Below are 8,762 nucleotides of genomic sequence, written 5' to 3'. Positions count from 1 at the left end.
TCTTTCATTAACTGGTTACAAATATTATATAATTCCCCAACAGCTTGTATCAGAACAAATGACCAGACATCCTCCAGCTTCTGTCTCCTGAGGGGCACCAGGCAGGGATGCCCACTCTCCCCTTCACTGTTTGCAATTTTTATTGAACCACTAGCAGCAGCAATTAGACAGAATTCAGTAATTAAGGGCATAAAATGCAAGAACGTGGAACATAAAATCAGCCTTTATGCGGATGATGTGTTACTCTTTCTCCAAAATTCACAAACCAATATCTCTGGGGTGATTGAATTGATAAACTCTTTTGCAAGAATATCAGATTACTCAATTAACTGGTCAAAATCTACAGTCCTTCCGATTAATTGCTCCTTCCATAAATCCTCTTGTACTCCACTGCAATCGGGAAATATAAAATATTTAGGTATTAATGTTTTTCCCAAGCTTGCAGATCTAACTAAATTAAACCATATCCCACTTTTAAAGATAGTAGAAGGTGATCTGGCTAGGTGGAAATGTCTACCCATATCACTCATGGGAAGGGTTGCCGCTATAAAAATGATGGTCTTACCAAAAATAAATTATTTATTCTCAATGATCCCAACTAAATCGCCACAAGATTGGTTCAGATCTCTAGATTCATACATGTCCAAGTTCCTTTGGAAAAATAAGCCCCCACGTATAAGCTTAAAAACACTACAAAAGAACAAGGATAAAGAAGGATTAGAACTACCTAACTTTCAGCACTACTTCTTAGCCAACCCACACATGCTGGGCATTGGGGTAAGGGTGTGTCACCAGGGTGCAGAGGAGGCATCCCCCCCCTCTGTCCCCTTCTGGCTGCCTGTGCCTTAATTTTATCTCACAACTTAGACATTCACATTACTCACACTCTCATAACACATACATATAGGATCTTGGGGGTGGGCACGCAACACGGACTCCAAATTACCATCAGGGTGTACACCTCACCCCTGGCGTCGTTGCCCACCTCCCAATTTTAAATACACGTAGGCATTGAGGGCTAGCAGGAGGGGCTATGCGCTTACCTGCTGCTCTCTGGCAGGTAGCTCCATGCCCTCCTGGGTTTTAAATGCACCTTAGAACACACATACATCAACACTACATATGAGCGGGTGGAGGGAGGTTTGGAGTCTTCTCACACCACCGTTCTCTGCGGCCTGCTGGAGCGGAGGGGCTAGGAGGAGGAGTTGGCTGTCCGACTGGGGTCTGGAATGTGGGGCCTCCCTGCTGCTGCGGAGTCGGGGCGGTCTGCTTCTCCCCACCGCAGGGAAAAAGGTAACACCACCTGGGTCTGGGTGCAGTTTCCCCCTCCAGGGGCAAGGGTACCCAGACCCGGTTCTTAGAGTACGCTTGGGGAGTGTGATTGTGTGTACAGCGTCTCTTTATGTCTGTCTCCACGTTGGTTGAGTGTGGAGTAATTGCTTATGAGAGCATGAGGGTGGGAATGGATGTTTGTATCTGTGTGTGCCTGTATGTCTGTGTCTATATGTCAGGTTGGGTATCAGACGCCACCTCTCTGGGGACATCTCAGGCCCCCCAAGGTTTGGAGGCCTATCTCCCCCCACCACTTCCCCTGCCGGTGGCGGATGCCCTCAGACATCGGTGCGTTGATGGTTCTTTGTGTCCCGGGATGGGCGTCCAGGTACACATCGGCTCACTCCTTGGTGGCTGCTTATCGGGGCCTGGAGCCTGGGGCTCGCTCGGGCCACTTCGGGGGTGGGGTGCCCTCGGCCTCTCGGCCTGGGGCTCGGTCACTCAGGCACAGCTGGCTGCCGGCGGAGCTCACGGGCACGTCACTGCAACCCCCCCTGGCTTCTGCTCCGCGGCTGCTGAGTGACCCCTCATCTGGGACTCTCCTCAGCTCTTTCTGGGATAGTGGCGCGGCTGCCCCTCTGTTGGTCTTACTTGGTCTCTTGTGTTCTGGGGGCCTCTGGATGTCTGGAGTTTTGATCTCCTCCATACCTGCTTCATGCCCTGGAGGACGGGGGAGTGGCCCCCCCACACCCTCTAGCAGATCATTACATGAAGGAACCTTTTAAAAACAAGCGCGTCCATGCTCACAGGTGTACACACAGGTGATCACACACACAAACGACACCCTTTTTGGCTCCTACCTTAAAGCACACTGTGCGCTGTCGATCTTACGTGCTGCACAATAATGTTTAATATTTAGTATTTACAGTCATATTCCCATAGATCATCGTGATGTTGTTTATTCTATTACTCTCATTTTCTTCTGCTTGTTTTCTTTTTTCTTTCTCAACAGGTGATCGATATATGTATTTTTTGTCTGCTTATTCTGTTGGTTTTTGTTTTTTGCCCTTTATCCCCGTCCCTCTTCCCGGCTGTTTTTCTTTCCCTCTTTCTTTCTCCCCTTTCTTTCCCCCAGTCAAGTTTGTCCCGTATTCAGCAAGTGAAAATAAAATAAACAATAAAAGGTGAATCAAATAGACCATTATGGGAAGGCTGGGATGGTCCATTTGGTAAAGTAAATCCGTTGGGCATCTTTCTTCACCTTTAGACAATAATTCTGATGGCAAAAGAGCCAAACGGGGCAGGCAAAAAAAAAAAAAAAGAATTCGAGAAGTACATTCTAACTACGTACACAGGAATTAAGAGGGAAAGCCAGGTAATCAAATTCTCCTGACTAACTGATTATCTGGAATTGGGACCACCGCTAAAAGAAGAAGTTTTTGCAGTTTGCTGCATCTTGCAGTCATTAATTCGACTATGAATTCCTCTGCATACCAAAGTCTTCTTGAGGTAAATATAAAGCTTGGCTGAAACTGGGTCAGGCAACAGGAGAACGAGCTTAATGACATCAGAAAATCAACAGAATGACAGAAAAAAAAAATCAACTCAGCTTAAAACACACCCACTAGGAGGAGACAGGGCTGAGGGTTAAATGAACGAGCAAAGCTGGTAGTTCTGGAGGGTAGTACACGTGCACATTCACGCTCATGGACGTGCAAAGCCGGCGCTAATATTCTTCTACCTTCTTATTTCTTTATTTTTACTACTTTCTTCATTGTAGATACAAACTGAAGACATCAAATATGAAGCAAGATGTTTGGAATTCTGTAGCAAAGAAAAAACTGATAAATACGTTTTATATTTTAGATTCCTGAAAGTAGCCACCCTTTGCTTTGTTGACAGCGCTGCAAACCCTTGGCCTTCTCTCAGTGAGCTCCATGATGTAGTCACCTGAAATGGTTTTCATATCACAGGTGTTCCTTGTCAGGGGTCATTTGTGGAATTTTCTTAATGGTGTTGGGACCATCAGTTGTGTTATGGAGATGTCGGGTTGGTACACAGCTGCCAGCCCTATTTGACAACGGTTAGAATTCATAATATGCAAGAACCAATCAGCTAAGTAAAGACAAACAACAGTCCATCATTACTTATAAGAACTAGGTCAGTTGGTCCAAAAATTTGCTAAAACTTTGAATGTGTCCCCAAAAAGCATTTTTTGGGGCCAAGAAACACAAGTAATGGAAATTAGACCCGTGGAAATCTGTGCATGGTTTGATGAGTCCAGATCTTTGGTTCCACTTGAGATTGTTGGAAAACCATTTCAAGTGACGACCTTATGAAGGTCATTGAGAGAATGCCAAGAATGTGTAAAGGAGTAATCAAAGCAAAGGGAGGTTTTCGTGAAGAATCTTAAATATAAAACATGTTTTGAGGTATTTCACACGCTTTTGTTTACTACATGATTCCATATGCGTTCATTCATAGTTTTGATACGTTCAGTGAGAATCTACAATATAAATAGTCATAAAAAGTAAGAAAAACATTCAATGAGAAGGTGTGTCCATACTTTTGACTGCTAGTCTATGCTCTGTCACTCTCTCTCTCTACTGCTTTATCTCTCTCTCTGCTCATCTCTGTGCCTATATCATGCTGTATTTCTCATGTACAGGCAGGCAAAGTGTAAGTGAGTCTTTAGAGTTAACACTGAACATCTTGCTTGGTGAGGTGGCTGACCAGAGAAAAAAGACGGAGGGAGAAAGGTCAACATTCAGTTGCATTTAAATGCAACTGAATGATAAAAATAAGTGCAAGTAAGAAACAGGTCAGTCTAAAACTCTAATAATCTACTTAACATTGTTTTATGTTTATGTATATGTGTGATGTTTTGATGCTTTAATGTTTAAATATATATAGATGTTCATTTCAAACTGTGTTCTCATTCTGTCATATTCTGTTTAAAAAGTGAAGGCTGTTTGTTTTGTGTGCTTGATCCTGTGCATTAGTTATTGTGTTTTCTCTGATCTACAGCCCGAACAGGCTTTGAAACCCAGAATTTGCACCTACTTCTTCTGTAAGTTACATTTCTATCCTGGATAGTTTCCCTCTCAGAAAAAGTTATAAATAAAAAACAAAGCTGTAAAAAGGGTTTGCAGATCTGACTGTGAATCCATGATCCTCCATTTTGATACATGGTATGAACAGATTTAAAAATTAGATTTGATTTCTTACTGAGTACTAAGTCTAAATGAGTGACTAAGACCATAAACTCAGCAGGAAAGGTTTTGCAGATAAAAAGAAAGGAAACCTTTTCCAGCAGAAACTTCTGAAGGACTGTAGGTCCTAAGTATCACAATCTGGTGGCCTTTAGTAACAGTGATATGAAAAAAGTATCTTTGCACTACTCATATCAATGTGAACATAATATATAGAGGTCAAATAACAGTTCAATGATTTGAAATGCTTATTTCAAACTGTAAATGTGACAGGAAGGAGTATTTTTCAGAAACAAAGCAAAACCTAAAGGAATATCAGGGAACGTGGATCATGGTTGGATGATCGCATAGGTCTCTAGATTAACATTTTCTCAAGTTTAAAACTAAAATCATACACTGATTTCATTCTTTTGCTGAGACTCCTCTTTTGTGAGCTGAACTGCATTGAATAATAAATATTGTTCATGTGCAGTTTTTAGTGTTCCTTCATTTTTTTCATCCAGCAGGAGGAAAACTGGAAACAAATAAAAAACACATAAGTGCTCTGTCACCACCTATGAGAGGCTGACAGGCTGGCACAAACTGGATGGTTTGGCTGGTTCTTTCATACTGGCTCTGATGAATGAGATAACAGTCAGGCATGTCCAGCTGAAGAGCAAAAAACCCCAGGCTCCATCCACATGGGAAGACAGAGCCTGTAAGAAGAACAATCTGTAGCAAAGAGAAACTAAGCCAACCTGTGACCCTGTGTCAGGAACATTACATGGTTTTGGGCTTATTACCATTGCTTGTTCATGTATCACAAGGTTGAATATACATTTTGTTTTATCTAGTAAACAATACTGAGAAACATTTTTAAGGTTATTGGTTTATGGTTATTACCATTAGCATCTTGTTTCCACCTTATTATTCCAGTATTACCACATTATTACTGTAGTAGAAATGCTACTGGAATTTGAAATGATTTCTCATGATATCTTTGGGTTAATATCATTCTTTATTCATCAGGATTTTTTTGATTTTCACTGGCAATCTAGCCTTTGCCACCACTTTTAACAACGTCTACATAAAGCGGTTTGACACAGCTGGAGAGAGCAAACGTAGACATCTTAAAAAGCTGCACCATCTTTTTACAGAGGCGCAGTGAGTCTGAGACCCAACTCCATTTCTAAACTGTGCTCACCTCTGCAGTAACTGTATTGTGATTATCATACACATTTGAAATTTCTCTCTGTATTTTCAGAGCTTTTCTGTCATTATTTCAGGTGTCACACTTTACCATATCATGTCCAACCTCCTTTGGAAAGCTGGTGCTCACAGAGTTAGACAAACAGAAAAAGATTCACAAAGATTGTTAGTATCCTGCCAAAGTGGAAGCGAGCTCCCCTGAAGGAGACACCTCCCTGTGTACCACTGGATCATTGACATAGACGTCCACCGCTTCAGAGAGGGGACAGGTTTGTGGAAATTTGCCGAACACTGATTATATAGAACCAAGACAGAAGACTAGGCAGTTGGACTCAAAGACATTTGAATAATGGAGGGATCATTTTGGTTTATGGATCAAATCCGAAACTCGGCTGTCTTTCTTTTGGTTAATGTTAGCTAACACTAACTATCCTACTAAGGCTCATTGTAGAAAGTGAAACATTATACTCTAAGGAGGAAGTTCAAAAACTCAGGCTCAGATATCCTGAATATGAATTGCTGTGAGAGACTATTACTATTACTACTATTGTTGTAAATATTATAGTAATATTAATAATTTTTATTGTTATGATTAGTAGTAGTAAGTTTTAAGTTTGTTTTAGTGCATGCTCTGAGACATACTTTATAAGTAAATTAGAAATTTACTTACTACTAAAGTATAAACAAGTTTAGGCAAGAAATTGTTGATGAATTACAAATTAGTGCATGAGACAATAATACACATGGACAGATTTGTTCATACAAACTGTTTGTAAAAAAGGACCATCCCAGTCTCCTACCCCTCTGCTCTTCTGCTTCTTTGTTTCCTTTTTTCCCAGCTGGGATGTGTATAAAGAGGGACTTTCCCACTGCATGAAAGCAGACAGTCTCCTGTCTCTACCCTGTGACATACGCTTCTCTTTGACTAAGACTAGAAACCACCTACACTGCAGTCACAGTGTAAAGTCTTAATATCCTGTCATCTATCTATCTATAGTGGAGTTGGATGTCTCGAGACCGGTATTGGTCTCGAGACCGGTCTTACGTGGTCTAGGTCTTGTCTTGGTCTCGACGGACTTTGGTCTTGGTCTTGGATCCCTCGGTCTTGTCTTGGTCTCACTGTCTCGGTCTTGCTTTCTCAGATCGACATAGTGGTCGGGAGATTTGGAGTCAACCATCGGCGGACAGAGGAGAGCTTAAGTTTGACCAGGTACCAAAACAAATCATTCTTACTGTGCAAATAATGTAAATATGACGGTGTATCGCAAAAGATTAATATCAAACTGATCACTTGGCCCATATTACGTTACTTGCTCTACGAGTGAATCAACAAATGGCGAAATGAAAAGCCGAACAACAATGCTGTTTTTTTAGCTTACATGTGTGTTTATTTCATATTTTCAGTTGTTACCCTCCACGGCTAAACAAAGCACTCTCAATCGGTTTCAGCTATGAACTGATGAATACAACAATGGACACGAGGGGCTTCTTTCAAAGAAAAAACTCAGGTAGATGTTATTTTATACAGTGGGATGCAAAAGTTTGGGCAACCTTGTCAATAGTCATTATTTTCCTGTATAAATCGTTGGTTGTTACGATAAAAAATGTCAGTTAAATATATCATATAGATGACACACACAGTGATATTTGAGAAGTGAAATGAAGTTTATTGGATTTACAGAAAGTGTGCAATAATTGTTTAAACAAAATCAGGCAGGTGCATAAATTTTGGCACTGTTGTCATTTTATTGGCATAACAAGGGGCGTCATGCATGGAGGAAAAAGAACACAGCATTCCAAGAAAAACACCTGCTACCTACAGTAAAATATGGTGGTGGTTCCATCATGCTGTGGGGCTGTGTGGCCAGTGCAGGGACTGGGAATCTTGTCAAAGTTGAGGGACACATGGATTCCACTCAGTATCAGCAGATTCTGGAGACCAATGTCCAGGAATCAGTGACAAAGCTGAAGTTGCGCCGGGGCTGGATCTTTCAACAAGACAACGACCTGAAACACTGCTCAGAATCCACTAAGGCATTCATGCAGAGGAACAAGTACAACGTTCTGGAATGGCCATCTCAGTCCACAGACCTGAATATTATTGAAAATCTGTGGTGTGAGTTAAAGAGAGCTGTCCATGCTCGGAAGCCATCAAACCTGAATGAACTAGCTGTTTTGTAAAGAGGAATGGTCCAAAATACCTTCAACCACAATCCAGACTCTCATTGGAACCTACAGGAAGCGTTTAGAGGTTGTAATTTCTGAAGAACCAGCAGAGGAAGATGCAGACATTAAAAGCACAAGGCAAACGAGGGAGTAGACCATAGGTAGGAACACTGCTGAAAACAGTCTAACTAATGAAACGGGACCCAAAACAGAGCATTCTGCACAGATTGCACAAAACGCTACCACTGATGAGGTCGAGCAGTTTTCTGCATGCGTTTGTGTTGGTGAGATACTCATAACTGTACTTACTGTGACTTTGTTTGTTTCTCTTTGTTTACTGTTGGCAGGTGTGGACAGGCCTGTGTAACCTGGCTGGTGAGTGGCTGTGGGTGGGTGGAGAACAAGTGCAATATGAGGATATCCCAAAATGCCCAACCGAGGGCCTCTGTGGCGTCCTCAAGAAGAATGGTACTGCAGCCTACGGCATAAGAAACTGCCGGCAGAAAAGGAACTTTCTCTGTTCAACATTTAATTAAGTACCGTACTTAAGTAAAAATTTGATATATCTGTACTTGACTTTTCTTCTTATGACACTTAGATACATGTGTGTGAAAGTAAACAGGAAAAATAATCCAAAGCAGACTCCACAGACAAGAAGGATTAAACACAAACAAACCTTTATTCAGGTTTATCAGTTAGTCCAAAATTAGAAATTCCAAGAAGAATGGGAACATGACAAACACTGCCAGTCAAAAGCTGTTGAGTTTGTTTGAGTAATCTTACTTTCATTCATGATGTATGTTACAAAGATAACAGTTAATATAGTCAGTACATTGAAAAGGTGAGAAATAGTGATGGAAATAGTTTCATACTGTTAGATTATATGCTTTAATAAATGAACGTAAACAGAAAAATCTCACATAA

The 8,762-nt window shown here is 41.3% G+C and overlaps 1 long non-coding RNA gene across 1 annotated transcript; it reads left to right on the top strand.

Annotated features, from left to right (window-relative positions):
* The first annotated feature begins 6,539 nt into the window (after nt 1-6,539).
* Nucleotides 6,540-8,762, top strand: LOC102076390 (uncharacterized). The gene is made up of 3 exons (XR_267691.4): nt 6,540-6,882; nt 7,077-7,180; nt 8,186-8,762. It is a non-coding gene; the product is annotated as an uncharacterized LOC102076390 (long non-coding RNA).

The sequence above is a fragment of the Oreochromis niloticus genome, linkage group LG23 (genome assembly GCF_001858045.2).
Source record: "Oreochromis niloticus isolate F11D_XX linkage group LG23, O_niloticus_UMD_NMBU, whole genome shotgun sequence".
NCBI lineage: Eukaryota > Metazoa > Chordata > Actinopteri > Cichliformes > Cichlidae > Oreochromis > Oreochromis niloticus.
Note: the sequence above shows the minus strand (reverse complement) of the source record. Positions and strands in the feature narration are given on the sequence as shown.